The following is a 17,140-nucleotide window of genomic DNA, read 5'->3' as shown; positions in this document are numbered from 1 at the left end:
AATTTGAGTCCTGTCTTCCAGAGTTCACAGAAATATATGTCTTTCAGGTTAAAAAATCCATCTTTTGGATTAAGAAAAAGTTAAAAATGAATTTTTGAGCTAATTTGGTCAAATGGATTGTATCATTTCAGTTCTTAAAATACATCAGTGCTCATGTGCAATCAAGAATCACTGCAGTAATCTCTTTACTGGGGTACATTTGAAAACTAATATGTATATTATCTTTGACATTCTTCTTACGAAATCTAACAGATGTTTAGTGAAGATCAGGTGTAGGCCCTCAGCCAAACAGATTTTTCCTGTCATTGGGCTAAGTTGCTGCCAACTACTTTGGCCCCAAGGTGGCCCACTGTGTTTCTTATGAGGAATACTGAACAAGGTGGAGGAGAGATTCTCTGCATATTTTCATCAGTCATCACATCAAATGTGGAAGAGTATACCCTCATTATTCATAAACTCTTTTGCATATATAAAATTATTGCAATTGTTCATTGTAAAACACACCAGGAATTGTCTGAAATTGAAAGGGTGCATTTATGAAATGGCTGGGTTTTATTCAAGCATCAGCATTATGGAAATTTACATGTTGGTGGTCAGAGCCACTAATATACTTGTGCACTCAGATTAAGCTGGCTTTGAGTATTTGACATCTCTAGAACACCACAAAACAACACAACATGATACATGAAGTAATGCATTTTTTCTTATTTGTCTTATAGCTGTATTCATCAGAATATATGCATTATTACAATGTCAGTGCTAGTAAAGAACCAAGTTTCTCCACAAATAGCAATAGAACCACAGTAAAACAGAGATTGATTTTAAGAACTCCAGAGTGGTATAACGCCTCCCCCTGCCCCCCCCCCCCCCAAAAGAAACCCCCCCAACAACAAAACCCCAACAGAATACACACTAGAAGTTTATCATTTCAAAAGTTTGTTTAAACTGTATTCTTTCTGGAATTATGACATAATTCTAAACTGAACTACAATGTATGGTTCTCAGTCTTATCTTCTAGAATAATGCTGACAGAATTTTTTTATTAACAAGTACCTGAAATCACATTGCAAGTCCTTCTGAGATGATACGTTTTTACCTCTTGGTCTCCAGAACCAGGAGTTGTGCTTAATTTTCTCCTCTTTCATTAAGGAAGAGCCTGTATCAAATTAACACTCACTTGTTTCTAAGAGAAACTTCAGAGGAAGTTGCCATGAAACTTTGGACATTCTGTTAGTTTCTTGTAAGACTATCTTATAAGAGTTATTGAACAAAGTTTGTTTCCTTCTCTCTCCTCCTTCACCCTATTTTTTTTAAGTACAAGACACTATTCTTACTAAGGGGTTTTCTCAACCAGTGGCCACGTCTTTACCATTCAGCTTTAATACAAGCCGTCCTTATTTAATAGCTGCCCTCATTTAGTAGCCAGACCTTTATCATTTGTCTTTACTGTGAAAACCCCAGGAGAAAGTAAACTTAATAGAAGCTGCCCCAGTTTAAAGCCATAGAGGGATGTAATTAAGTTTAACAGAAATTGATTTAACAGAAATTGACCTAAAATATAATTAAATAATAATAGTCATATTATATGTGAGTTTCCACTCACTTAACAGACTGCTTATCCTAACTTAAGGCACTGTTTTTGTATGAACTGAAGAGAACTGTCGGCTTTAGCTTCTAGACTGGCTGAGAAGCGTGTGGGTTTTCCTCCAGCATTCCCATTACTTCCCACTGCTACCGAACCAATAGGTGTGATGGCTGCTGTTGTCCTCAGTAGTTTCCCTAGTAGTTAAGTTGAGAAGTGATTCGAAGAGTCCCTTGACAGATGGCAAAAGAATGAATTTGAACTCTGAACTCTGTCTACATAAGGACATATTCAGATTTTTCTTGACATTTGTACGGTTTAGCCTCAACGTAATGGTGAAATGAGTTTATTAGTCCTGAATTCTGTTTTTCCTACAAGATTTAGGAAGTTCTAAACCAACAAAGTAGTTAAATATCTATTTTACAAAATTTTGCTATTTAGATTTTAGTAATAATCTTCATCTATAACATCCATTTGTATTTAAATAAATACCAATGCATACTGTATTCTATCTGAATATGGATTAGTTGGGTGGTTGCATATATAAATGCATGCATTAAAATAAATCCCATTACTTCTCAGTGATTTGGTGTATTTAATTTTAAGGGAAAATACCTTGTTTTGAAACATTCTTAAAGCTGCATTTAACATCTCTAAGAGCTGGCAAAATGGTTACAAGGGGAAATATGCCAAAAGCAATTAGCATAAGCTATAACTCCATATGATGCGTTAGAATTTTGTTTTATGTGAAACAGTTTCCAATCCATGATAAGCAAATGGACATTACTTCACATAAATTAGCATGCTGGTGCCATTATATCAGAAGAATTTATGGATGATGTCAGTTGCCCAACTGTGTGATTAACTTGTAGTTCTTTGACTAAGGTTATCTACACACCGGCCTTTAAACTACAGTAAAGCAACTTTACTATATGTCAGGTGTGCAACTAGAGATAAGATTTTGGGATGTAGTGCTCCATTTACTGATGAATGGCACCATTTAAATTTTTCCCTAGGCACAGAACTCAGTAAGATAGCAGTATCAGAAAACTAACAAAGCAGTGGCAAAGTACTGGCATTGGGGTTGTTATATAATCAAGGCAGGTAGTATAGCTTTCTTGGCTATTGAATAAACACTGACTTAAATGTAGCAAACTAAGACCAGAGTCTAGCTTTAGCAAGCACTATAGTGTATGTAAACACTGTTATGATTATAAATCGTGAATTTCACACACTTGAAGGATTGACACCAAATTCTTCTTTCCATTGTTGTTGGCTTTAGTAGTGAAAAAGCCTTGAGAGTGACCCTAAAGAGTGTGACTTTCATCCAAGTTTGACTAGCTGTTCTATCAGCAGATTTAGTATCACAGTTATCATTAAAGCTTTTTGGTCTTCAAGAAATGTCAGGGAAGTAGATAAAGCAAAGTGATAAAAATCACTTCCTTGGCAATACGTTTATTCACAAATCCTTTGTGCAGTCTGACTTTCATAATCTTAATGAACAATGAAATACAGTACTGTTACATGTTGCTGGTGATCTAATCCAATGTTTAGCTTTTCTGCAAATATGCCTGAGCATGTAGTACTGAAAAAAGTAAGAGTATCTTGCTTATTCTTGCTTACTAAAGCATTACTGAGGTCTATTTACTTTTAACATCACAAGTACTTTGCTTCTTAAAACTTTTGAGGTATTGCTATTTTGCATGAAGTGGGCTTGACATAAATCATCTGTTGTCACCTTAATATGAGGAGAACTTGCTCAGCCTCCATCTGTCTGTTCCTTTCTGATAAAGATAAGTCCAGGTGCTGGCCATTTTCTCAAGTGTCAAAGTGTTTTGAAGAATGTATATATTGTCTTATAATTCAATTAAAATGTTCCTCCTCATTGACTGCAGAAGCAATTGATTCTGTAGTCTATTTTCAATTAGTGCCAAAGCCTTTCAGACAGCTCCTTGGAATTCTTGCAACAATAAAAACCTCATTTTTGTAATGTTGTCTTTCACTTGATGTTTAATTAACTAATTTATCTTCAACCCATCTTCTTTTCCTTGTCTTCAAAGATATCTAGACGAAACACATTATGCTTTTAACTTATTTACCTGTAATTAGAATTTTCTGAATGTAAACTTATCCTGTCAGCTTTCTTTGGGAGCCATAGAAAAGAGACAAGTGCCAAATATGCTTTCTTTTATTTAAATATTAATTTTGAGTGGTAGGGCACAAAATTTGAGCCATCTATGCCTTTTCCAGAGGATTTTAGGTATAACTGCTAGATCTTGTAGGAAACTTAGAACTGTAATTCACTGAGGATCCTGGGGTACTTCCATAGCTACAAACCTGATGCTAGGATGAGTAGGATATAAAAAATTAGTTATTTGATTCTTCTCTGTGATTTGACCTAGTTTCCATTGAACAATATTAAGATGCTCATATTAACTTAAGTGGGAGTCAGACCAGAGAAAAGCTTTAAAATGATCATCTTAAAGAGACTCACATCTGGTTAAAATATTCTCTACAGTCATGTATTTTGTGATGGTTGCTCCTTCTAAAATATGTTGTCCATAAATCCAGCTTTCTTCAGAGATTCTGAGCATAAAAACCCTCTTTGACAAGTCAGTCCATTTTTAGGTCTTCTCTGCCTACCTTTATACGTATTAACACAGTTTCATTTACATATATGCTTTTATACAGCATGTATGCTTATATACCTATAGGCTTTTAATAATGCATTTTGTAAAACAAGACATTTTAGATGGACTTTTGTCTTTTTAGTTTGCTCATGAAATTGAAATGAACTGGCTAAAGCTACAGAGCACGCAATACCCTGTTTTAACTCCGTAGGAATGCATTTTCTGAATGCAGTGAGATTAAGGTAGGAACAATTACGATTACACAGTAAGCTGAATTTCCAATGCAAATTCACCTAGACATACCTCATGTGCCTTATTCTATTCATGTCTCTCTTGAGCAAGTGGTGAAAGCAGTCTTACCATGGTTTTAGCTAGTTCAGTGTGATATAGATCAAGTTTTGCAGCTAAACTTGGATATTGTAACATAAGTAACTGGTTAGATTGTAGTCTTTAAAAATACAAAGGCTGTATTTTCTCATGTATTTTTGTATAGAACTAAACACACCATTAGGAGTAACAGGTTAATCATTAAGCTTTATTTCACTTGTATCCAAAGGAAAATTTTTAATCTGAGTATGTAGAAATTTGAGAACCTTGCATTCACTCATTGGACCAAACAGTCTGTGGTGTAGCTGATTACTTTTGGTGAAGGTAGAATAAAACAGGTGTGACAACATAGTATTGTAGAATAACAATAGTTTTATACCTGTGAGCTTTGAAGGCACTGTATTGTCTAGATAGTTTTTTTATTTTGAAATAGGTCTGTTAGAATTACTGACAGCTCATAAAACATTTTCTGCAGACAAAGACTGACTAATCTTAGCATTTCATATTGTCTTATACAGACAGACTTCACAGTCTTACATTTTGTCTGAAGTAGGATCTTCACTGTAAAGTAAGTAGAAAAGGGGAAGAGGTACAGTTTCATTAAGCTCTAACATATCATTGACTGTCAGGTAGGTCTTGTTATGCTGTCCATCCTCATTTAACTATCCCACAAGATCTCTTAATGAAGTTAAGCCCCAAGTTCACTCCAGTAATTCTGTGGCAAGAGTTTGTGCAATGTAACAATTCATCACTTGTCAGGAAGGCACTTTTAGTTTATACATTTAATAAGGGCATCCTCTAGCTTGGTTAATTAGAAGTGAACAGTTTGCATATTTACTAAATGCGGAGTGTCATTGCCACCACGGCCTATTGCCTACATGAATTATTTCTCTATCTGCAATAAACAGCTGGGTAATTATTACTGCCATAATCAGATAAATTCCCTCTGTAAGGCTTTTCTTACATGGCAATTCTTTGAAGTCATCCAAAGCTGAACAAAATTTATGAACTCCAACAGCTAGGCCACTTTTTCATAGTGTAGTGTCCCTGTTCACTATTTCAAGGACATGTAGAGTATCATAAATATTGTGTAAATTAGGAGGATAAATATGATTACCTAAAGATTACATATTAATAAACTTGATTTTCAAAATATAATTTTCAGGTTGTAACTGATTAAATTATAGCAGTTCTGGTTTTATCTAATTGTAGAGACATGACAGGCCATCTATATAAAGGCTATACTAGGTTATCAGGGAAGAGCTTTACCACTTGAAGACTAAAGGCTCATGAAAAAGTATATAAATATTTTTCATGTGCCTTTTGGAGAGCTAGTCATTTCAGCTGTTTAGGTCATTAGCAGTATGACAAATTTTATGTGCCATTTACTCAACTCACTTAAAGCAATTTTTTTGTCATTAAAACAATGTGATATTTCTTTTTTGGTGTGCAATTTTCAGTTTAATAATGAAGCATAAAATTTGAATGCATGAATTTATGTGTTACATTAGAAAATTAGATATTTCTTTTGTTTGTAGAAACAATTTGTATACCAATGATTATGTAACTAAGCTTGCTCTATGCTATCCAAATATTCCAGCTCACATGTGAGTGTATCTACAGATACATCAGTGACTACTTAATTTACACAGTGCTGGAATGTAGCCTATTTTTGAGTTGTCCAAAGAAACAAAAGAAAATCAAAAGATGTGTCAATTTTTTTTTTAATTAACTCACAACAGTCCATTTGATTTAACAATACAGGGTTTTTTTATCATAATGTAAGATGCTGTGTCCGAGTGCAACCAGAAAATTGCCATTAGCTGCTCTCACATACTTCATAATTCCTTATTAAATAAGTAACATACCTCACAATTTAACAAAATGCTCAGAGATAGCAGGAATATTAAGGAAGACCGAACTAAGTAAGGTGTTCTTTTGCACTGCCTTACCCAATGGAAGGCTTTTGAGTCTAGACTGCTTTTCTCATTTCCCATTTATGTGGGAGAAACAGAGACTACAGTGGTGATGACTTTTAAAAAGAGCCACATCACACTTGTGTTTTGTTATTAGAAGTGTGGTATCTATGCATCGCATTTTTGCAAGTTCATGATCTGATTTTTGACGGAGGATGTGAAGGCTTACTGATCTTTCTTCGATATTTCAGATTTTTTTATGGTGGAAAATTATGGTCCTTCCCTTTATATTGGTATATCCTATAATATCACATGAAGTATCATAGAACTGCATGAGATGCAAAGCAGTATACATTCTCTCATAATCACTTTTTTTTTGTTTTAAAAGAAAAATGTCCAAAATGAAAAAAAGGGTTTTTTTTAAAAAAGAGTTAATAGTCTTAGTTATTTTTTTTATTTTCTAGATCATTATAAATAGACCCTTCTGTTATCTAAGAAGAGTTAGTTCTCTTAAGTATTCACTCAGAGAAGAAAACAGAAAAACTAATTATCTTCTATTTTTACAGTCTAGAACAGTAATGAGGAATAACAAAAAAAGTGTTGTGGGTTTTTTTTTCTAGTGATGCTTAAAATAATGTTATTCTGAATCAGATGTTCTAGTCTGACTTCAGATCTATCATCAATATCATATGTATCAATAACAAATTTATAACAATATCTATAAAAAGCCCATTAAACTTTGGCTGAACAAGCTGGTCTTGATTTAAGAACATCAAAAGACAGAAAATACCCTTTTTATTCTACTCCAGGAGTTAATTACCTTTGGTGTTCAAAGTATGTCCATATTTCCCCATTAAAATAGTTTCATTTTATCTTTGAACCATTGCTTCTTTTTATATCCTCCTCTACTAGACTGAAAACTCTTTTAATATTCAGAATCCATGCATTAATCTAGCCACCTTTTAGTATTCTTTGTGCTAAACATAAACAATGGAGGTCATTGTAAGATATTGTCTCTCTGCTTAAAATAATTTTTGTGGCCATTTTGGACAGACTTTCAAACATCCTTTAAAATACTATCAGCACCAGAACTCAGCAGAGTTATGATGCATAAGAAAAAAAAAAATTCCTTCTGATGTATTGTCAGCTTATGCATTGATTTATATACATTTTCATCACAGTATCATTAAACAGCTTCTTCATCTCTATGAATTCTACTCAGAATACCCCCTTTAAAAGACATAGTCCCTCATGCTGTGAGCATGATTTTTTTTAAGCTGTGTGAAACTTTTACTTATTATTATCTCCCTTTCAAATTCTTCAGACTCTTCACCTTGTAGGCATAATTACATGAATCTACTAAGCTGTTTATCCTTGACAGTGAAGCTAAATCCTAATGTTTTACCTTGAACTTTATAGTTCCTACTGCCTTCAAACCAAATCAATACGATAAAGTACTTCAAGAAAGCAATATTTTCCACCTCTTTTCTCCAAGTAGGCTATTCTTTTCTTGTCCAATTAACTAGCTGATTACAAAATGTTTACAGCCTCATCTAACAAACTAATTTCATCTTTCAGCTTGCATGACACCCAAAATGATGCAGCACTCATTAGCCTACTTGTACTTGGTGGTGGGAGGCCTTACCACCATCTAGCATTGTGTTTGGCTACTCAAGAAGGGATCTAGTACTCAGATCAGAAATTTATGTGCTTAGGTATAGACAATAGAATCTAAATGATGGATGTACCCTTCAGGCATGAATTTGATCTATAATAAATAACATTTATTGAACTTTATCAAACTATTGTAAATCTATAATTAGATGTAGTCTGGTTTATATGGTAGTACCCAAATTTCAGAGAATAGACTTTAATTATGAGTGTAATTTCTTGGATGCCATACTAAAAAATGCCTGATTTTTTAGGGTGTTGATTACTTGAAAGTTTTCAAGACAGTAAGAGATAAGATTTCCTAGCATTTCTGAAAATTGGGATCTAGTTGGTAATTTCAGTTTGGCAATTAGCCACTGCTGTGAAATCACATACTTATAAGTAGCATTGCAGTATTTAAAAATGCATCAGATCTCTCCCAAAATAATTGCATTTGCTATATAAAAAATAAACTTATTTGCTGTGTCTTTCATAATGTTTTACGCTTCATTAAAAATTACATCATAGGTGCTCAAGTGGCAACACTGTTCCATGAATATGGAATTTGAGAATACCATCAGGTACCGTGAAAATCACTATGAAGTTGTGAGATTTGGCATTACTGCTTTGCTATACGTAATGGATCAATACATAAAAAGCTCTCCCTGCCTTGCCATTGTAAAACCTGTTTAATGTGAACAAAGTATACCATTTTATTTGCAAACATATGCAGACTTTTATATTAAAGTAAGTGAAAAATGTGAGTTAGGGAATAGACCTCAGTCAAGTTGTTTCATAATACCCTGAGAAGGAAAATCAACTTAGCTGATGACCTTTAAGAAGTTACAACGTCATGTTTGCTTTCTAAATCACATAATGTTGAATATTGTAAATGTTGCCAAGTAACATATATTAAAGTAAAAGGAATACAGATTTGTCTACATTGTCCTGCACTGCAGCAGAGAGATAACAGTTAGCTTAAATGAGTTCATTCTAGTACTGGGAACAGCTTAACTGTAGCAAAACATAGCAGTGTGCTTTCCTCTAGTTATTACTGTGCAGATGGTAGCATATATAGTCTTCTGGGAATTGCAGTGCCATAAGATAACAGATACTTTCACATGACATTCACTAGAAAACTTTCAATGGTATTTGGCTGTGGTTAGACATCCTCTTTTATATGTTGCTGAAAAAATTAAGAACATGACTGCTCTTAGCAGCTTAGCACTGACACTGTGCTAGAAATGACCACTGCTGCTAAACTGCTATCCGAATAATTTGTGGTAGGGCTCTGTTATCCATTCTGAGCCAGATCAGCTTTGTTAACCCCAAATACTAATTTAACTGTTGAAGTTAATAAATCAGGCTGTTCTTCCATGAAGGGGTCAATAGCAAACAGACATGGAGTGAAAACATTTTTCCCGTTATGGTTAGCTTTATTAGTATAGACCTGAGCATAAATAAGGTTGAACCAGCATACTTGGATCCAGTTCCTCAGCTAACAAAAGCTTCAGTGTTGTAATTACTCTTATGCCACATCCATAATGGGCGGGGTTTACAGTTTAATTAAATCAAAATAGTTAAGCTAACAAAACATCATCGCTTAAATCAGACCTTTTACAAAAATTATTTTTAACTTCAAAGCATTTTGTGCTGCCAATGAGTATGAAGTAAATTCAGCTTAGGGATTTATACACACAAGGGAAAAACATTTGGACCAATAAGTTTGCATGTTTCCAGAAAATGGAATAATTCAAAAAGATTATATATTACCAAAAAAGTAGGTTTTAAATAGGTGTGAGGAAAAACTCTGTATGAGTTGTTATTGAAACCTTAATTAGAAGATTCTGTATAATGGATTAGGGAAAATACTCCCTTTTTAGATACAAACTGGCTCTGCAATCAGTTTTTTGAAAAGCTGTTGGACTCTCTTGAGTAACTGTGCAGCAGTGGAAATTGGAAGGGTAAGAAGGATATATCAGTCTGTTCTTCCCTATCATCTGGTACATGCTGTGTCCTGATCTCCTGATCTGCACAAGGTATTCATTCACTGTATGCCCTTCACCACTATGTTCATCACATTACCTACATAGTATATTGATCACATTGTGGACCTTGACAGTTGAACTGGTATGTCACTTAATTCCATTGGCAGTGTACACTATGTGATTAAGGAAAGGTGGGCAGAATATGTTCTACTATGCACAAATTACAATGGGATTTTAAGGTGTAATGAATTTCATTCTGCAAAATTAATAATAATAGAAAATATAGGGTGTTTTTTGCATGCCTACACATTAACTTTATTTTTTTTTTTTTCATTCTAAGGAGTCATGTTATTTTCTGTTCACTGCACTGCAATGACAGAGCAGTACCATTTCTCCAGATTTTGAAGAGAGTATGATGATTAAGTTGTCAAATGGTTTGATGTAAACATTCACATTTAAAATTAGTAAGAATTTTGGACACCTATTTGTGGTAGGTCTCCTAGGCAGTAAGATACTTTGTACCACTAATAACTGACTGCCTCTTGGAGCATCTGTTTCACTGCAACTTGAGATTAAACATTTTGGTCAAGGGATTCTGTCAGGATACACACAGGAGTATACATCATGGTAGAGAGGAGTAAGTGGGTTACAGAGCTGCTCTATTCTGCTCAGTAAATCTGAACATGTTAATTCAAAAAATCAGAAAAAGGTTGAGGATGATCAAGCTGTCTGATGGTACATAGCTCTAACATAAGTATGTAGTATGTGTGTTCTGTTAAAACTTTGCCTTTAAAGTACACAGCTCTCTCAACTACTTTTACATCCTAGGCTAGTCTATATGTATATTTCATTTTTTCCCAAATATAATAGATTAAGTCAAATGATATTATCATGGCAGGTCACATTCCATTCTCACCTACACCAGTGTAATGTGAAATCAAGTGGCATGCAGTGGTGTACCAAAAGTATTGTCCCACTAATTTCATTTTCACTTCCATATTCTGTATTTGAGCAGGGAGGATGATATATAGTCAGGAAGGTAAAATCAATTTAGATTATCTTCTTTTATGCTAAGGTTGCCTACTGCCTATGTTGCAGGAATTTTATGGTTTGGGGTCTGAACTGTTTAAAATCACAATAACTTTATACTCTTTCTGGGTACTCTAGGCAACTATACTTATTATTGATTTTCTCAGATGCCTGTTACTTTAGTTAATATTATAATTTTATGGTTTTCTGGTCAAAGGACCACAGAATGCCAGTGAAAATGCCAACAGAATACAATAGTTTGATAAAGTTCATTAAATGTGAATTTGTGAATAAATGTCTGAATTTGTAAAATGATGCAGTTCTATGCAGAGTTTTTAAAATCTTTATATTGCTGAAATCCTCACTTGAAGACCTTTCCAAAAGTGCCAGGAACAGTATTATGTGTATTTTTAACCTTTATACAGACAGCCGGAACACTGTCAATGGAATTTGCACCTTGTAGCTGGAGCCACCACCACTGTCTACTGCATAATGAAGTATCAGAATAACAATAACTTACCTTGTCATATGAAAATGTTTTATTTTCAAACTATATAAAGCCAATAATTTTATCATTAATAAATCAATAGCTACTTCACATATTTGTTACACAAGATCATTTTTATTTGTGGGCTTTGAGCACATATGTTGATAATCCTATGCCTATTTTCAATGACATGAAACATTCCCTATGACAAGGAAAACACACTTTGTGTTACCCAGTTTATTCACTTTTTTAACAAAAGAATGCATCCTAAACTTGCGCTAATAAACATTGATACTCTTGTGATTTGTTGAACAATTTTCAGATCATGATAAGACACTATATTGGTCAAAACTTACACATATTTTCTCTGCAATGATATTGCATAAAAATCTGTGTGGGAGAAACTCTGATTGGACTAAGCTTATACGGGAAGCCAGGTTTGTAACAAGATGCAGTAGGTGCTGTTAATATACTGATATAAGCTTTAAGATAATGAAAATTCATATGCTAAAACAATTATCTGCTTTTTCAGTTATAACAGTTTAATAAGCAGTACTATTCCAGCTATGAGCCATGCAACAGACAGATCATTTATACAAATAGAATAAGATTATTAATTAACCTAAAACATGGTTTGCATTTACAGAACTCTTTTTCTCCCCCAAACTTTGGTGAAACTTTAAAAATGTAGGCCAAACAATATGCCCATATTCAATTCTCCCACTTCACACTGAACCATGAAAGGTTCATCCTGAAGCAAATGTGGTCAAGAGTCCACAGGGTATCATGCATCATGCATAGCTAGTATTCATAATATCATGTAGTCCCAAGAAAAGATTGCTAACTATTGCTCAATGAACCTAAGATATGTATGAACAAAGAGAAGGCTGGCAGTAAGTGTAAGGGTTTAATCCAAAGATCATTTAATTTCAATGAATTTTCAATTGACTTTAATGGAATTTGGATTTATTTTCTCTGGGAAGGCATACATGTAGAAGGTCACAAGCATGAAACTTCTCAATAAACACATTTACATGTAAACTATCTGGAAGTCTAACTCTATTTGGAAGTCTAAGTTTACGTCTTTAGTATCACTTATGGCTATACACATTTTTCTGTAGGGTAACAGTGAAAGCCCCCACACAGTGCATAACGTGTTAGTATTAATCTGCTAATGTGTGAAATAATAGTATATTCATAGAATCATAGAATCATAGAATCATAGAATCATTTTGGTTGGAAAAGACCTTCAAGATCATCGAGTCCAACCATTAACCATGCCCCCTAAACCATGCCCTGGAGTACCCTGTCCACTCGCTTTTTGAATACCTCCAGGAATGGTGAATCAACCACTTCCCTGGGCAGCCCATTCCACTGTTTGACAATCGTCTCAGTAAAAAAATTTTTCCTAATATCTAACCTAAATCTCCCTTGCCTCAACTTCCTCTTGTCCTATCTCCAGCCACCTGACAGAAGAGACCAACACCCACCTCACTACAACCCCCTTTCAGGTAGTTGTAGAGAGCGATAAGGTCTCCCCTCAGCCTCCTCTTTTCTAGACTGAACAACCCCAGTTCCCTCAGCCGCTCCTCATAAGACTTGTGCTCCAGGCCCCTCACCAACTTGGTTGCCCTTCTCTGGACACGCTCAAGCAGCTCAATGTCTTTCCTGTAGTGAGGGGCCCAAAACTGAACACAGTACTCGAGGTGCGGCCTCACCAGTGCCGAGTACAGGGGAACAACCACCTCCCTGCTCCTGCTGGCCACACTGTTCCTGATACAGGCCAGGATGCGATTGGCCTTCTTGGCCACCTGGGCACACTGCTGGCTCATATTCAGCCGGCTGTCAACCAGCACGCCCAGGTCTTTCTCTGCCGGGCAGCTTTCCAGCCACTCTTCCCCAAGCCTGTAGCGCTGCATGGGGTTGCCGTGACCGAAGTGCAGGACCCGGCACTTGGCCGTGTTAAACTTCATATAATTGGCCTCAGCCCATCGATCCAGCCTGTCCAGATCTCTTTGTAGAGCCCCCCTACCCTCAAGCAGATCGACCCTGCCTCCCAACTTGGTGTCGTCTGCAAACTTGCTGAGGGTGCACTCAATCCCCTCATCCAAATCATCAATAAAGATATTAAACAGAACGGGGCCCAACACTGAGCCCTGGGGAACACCACTCGTGACCCACCGCCAACTGGATTTCACCCCATTCACCACGACCCTCTGGGCTCGGCCATCCAGCCAGTTTTTCACCCAGTGAATAGTGCACTTATCCAGGCCACAAGACGCCAGCTTCTCAAGGAGTATGCCATGAGAGACAGTGTCAAAGGCCTTGCTGAAGTCTAGGAAAATAACATCGACAGCCTTTCCCTCATCCACTAGGCGGGTCACCTGTTCTATATTCATATCCAACTGCTTTTAGATTCTCTGCTTTGTTGCTCCTATTCAAATTCTTGAAATTATGGTAAAAGTTGTGAAAGTTTCAGGTTCAAATAGCTTTAGAATAAATCTGTATTTATGCTATAACATCTATGTTTTCCAGTCAAGCAATGTTTGGACTACTACATACCCCTTATTTGTACTGCCTCTTAGGAGAGAATCATCTTGGGAGCTATCAACCCCAAGACAGAATTGTCTGCATGTTCTGTACAACTGTACAGAACAGTATAATACAGGATAGAAATATTTTAGCACAACAGACAAAATGTGTAGGCTGCAAAAGTGTGTTGAAAATTATTTGTAACTACTTAAAAACCCCTAAACTTTTAAATGGATTATGTACAGCATTAGAGAGGATGTGTGATAATCAGGAAGGTTCGTGATGATTTGGATGTTAGTACTGTCTAAAAAGATCATGAATTACATTGAACTTCAACAAGTATTTTGGACTTCTTTTAATTTCAGCAAATAATGATTATTAATCATTCATTCAAAGTAATCTGCTAAATTCAGATTAATGACAATGGAAAACATTTTGCATCCCTTTATCATTACATCTGTAATACAAATGTATATTTTTATCATTATTTGGGGGTTTTCATCACCAGTTGTGTTCTAAATAACAAAGCTTCCGTATCCACTGTTGTGAAGAAGTACATGAGTATATAAGAACATGAATAAACTGTAGTAATATGTTGATAGACATTTCATCAGTTATAGATAGCTGTCCTAAAGCTGAATAGAGGACTCTGTAATCAAAAAGGAACAAGAAATAGTATAAAATATGTAAAGCATGGATCATACACTCTGATATTGAAGGTGAAGTGGCATAAAAGAACAGACTTGATACTATATGCGTTGTCCATTTATTAATTTGTTTATGATTGATCTATACAGAACAATGAGTTTCCAAATAAAAATGCTTATGTACCTACATGCAGTGACTCTGAAATCTGTACTTTAAGGACAAAGAAAGGTCGCCAATCTCTCCAACTCCTAGTTCTTTGTCAAAAATGGACACAGTTAATGAGGTTTGTTTGGTACAGCACAAATTCTCAGACACAGATAGAGATCCTTTCAATGGAAACAAATTTGTTTGGCTTTACCAGGTTACTTAGCGATTAATAATAGCCTTGAGATGCAGGTCAGAAAGGTCATCATCCCCGCTTGCCAACACAATCTAAATTGTGCAGCTAGTCCGGCTCTGCGGGCTTTGAGGCCCCAAAACGCTATGCATAAAGTAAAACAGGCTATTTTCCAACTTCTTTTTTCATATTAATAAGCAATTTTCAAGAGAAGGGTGGCAAAATGGGGGCCATGCCACTCTAAGTAATTCATTTATTTTGCAATTTAATCTTACGTTGGAAAAAAATTACACTGCTGCAAAAGCATAGCATGGTGATTTTTAAACGTCAGTGTGCTTCATAAGTAACCTTGTATGAAATATTGTATTAGCAGCCTTTAACAGTAAACTGCAACAAAAAATATTTCCAGAGATTGAAACAGACCTATACATCTTTTCTGATCTTTATTTCCTTTTCTTTCTATTTTTTCTTCTACATTTGAAATAAAACATGTTTAATTACTTAATATTTTATTTATTTTAGTTGATAAAAACTTGAAAGATAGCGTGAAACAAATAAAAATTCTACCTTGCAACTTGTATTTAAGAATGTGATTTCAGAGTGTTCATATTTATAAAGCAGTTACTGCTCTTTCACATATTTTGATGAACTAATTTAACATTATGATAATTAAAATATTAAGAATAAGTTTAAGTCACAATCTTAAAAACACTTTCAGGAGCAATATGACTTCCCCATGGGATTATTCACATCAGCAAACTTATTCATGTGCATATTTTGACAGGGTTTGACCCTTGTCCTAAAATGTCTTATTTGGTACTCATTGAAACAACTGAGATTATTAATGTGGACCTCTCTAAATAATATGTTTTGCAGGAATATTTGAATTATCCAGATATGTGAATAGTATATTTTTCTTTGCTTTTTATTTTATCATATATGCACATGCTTAAAAAAATAAAGACTAGAATTTACTCAATTAACTTTTAAACAATCTAAATCCTTGACTGAATATGCTTGGTGTCTTTGGCACCAGGTTAATTTGAACTAGCCATTTCTTAATAACAAAAATAACAAATGTTAATCAAACTAACCTTTTTTAACAGGGTCAAAAAAATTCCCTACACGTGCACTGTGCACAATAGCATGCAATTTTGTTTCTTATAGAGCATTAATTCACTCCACTGTTTGCATAATTTATGGCAAGCCTGGCTCTATGAAAAAAAGCCATGGAGGAGGAAATCTATGCCCATTTTCTGTTGAAGTTTTCCTCTAAACATTCAGTTAAAATAATGAGTTTTCCCCACTCTTTGAGAGCTGGTTTTAGGTACAGTTCCTTATTTCATTTACGATGAAAGAATTTTCTATGACCTATTGGATATACAGACCCACCCATTTAGATGACACTATGCGTTTGCAAACCTCTGTCATGCAGTGGCTCATGAGGCAGTTACGCTCCTGTTTCTTGTGGTGGCCTGTACCATTGCTATCAGACCAGAGTAGAAAGTGACCTGTGCAAGAAGTCTAATGCTATGGAAATTCCTCTTAAGGACATTGCACACATAAAAGGTTTACATCCAATTCTTCTCTATGCCTACATTCTCAACCTTACAAAAGGCTCAAGGATCTAGGAGTGAGGAGGAGTTGCAAGGCACTAGCTGAAACATAAGTGAGCAACTTTTATTTTGAAACCATTTGAAGGAAAATCACTAAATTATAATAACTTCTGCTTAGGGAAATTCAAACTAAAATGACTCTTAAAGACAAAAAAAGGACATCTATGAACGCTATTTTATCAAGCTCTAAAAATACATAAATTGTCATATTCTTCAAAAGAGTAAGTAATATGAACTAATATACTGTTCATAGTTTTTATCATTTTAATCCTATTTCTTCACAGTTATATCCATGTAGAATCCTGCTGCTGTGGAACTGAATGAATGGTAATTTTGCATTCCAGTGGTGTCAGTATACTGCTAATACATAACAGCAGAACGCTGTGAATCTATAAAAG

General features: G+C 35.0%; 1 protein-coding gene across 2 annotated transcripts in view; it reads left to right on the top strand.

Moving 5' to 3' along the window:
* Positions 1–17,140, top strand: part of SPATA17 (spermatogenesis associated 17) — a 94,391-nt gene that overhangs the window by 22,146 nt on the left and 55,105 nt on the right. The gene's annotated exons all lie outside the window — the stretch shown is intronic.

The sequence above is a fragment of the Harpia harpyja genome, chromosome 13 (genome assembly GCF_026419915.1).
Source record: "Harpia harpyja isolate bHarHar1 chromosome 13, bHarHar1 primary haplotype, whole genome shotgun sequence".
Classification (NCBI taxonomy): domain Eukaryota; kingdom Metazoa; phylum Chordata; class Aves; order Accipitriformes; family Accipitridae; genus Harpia; species Harpia harpyja.
This window is presented reverse-complemented; position numbering and strand designations above follow the sequence as displayed.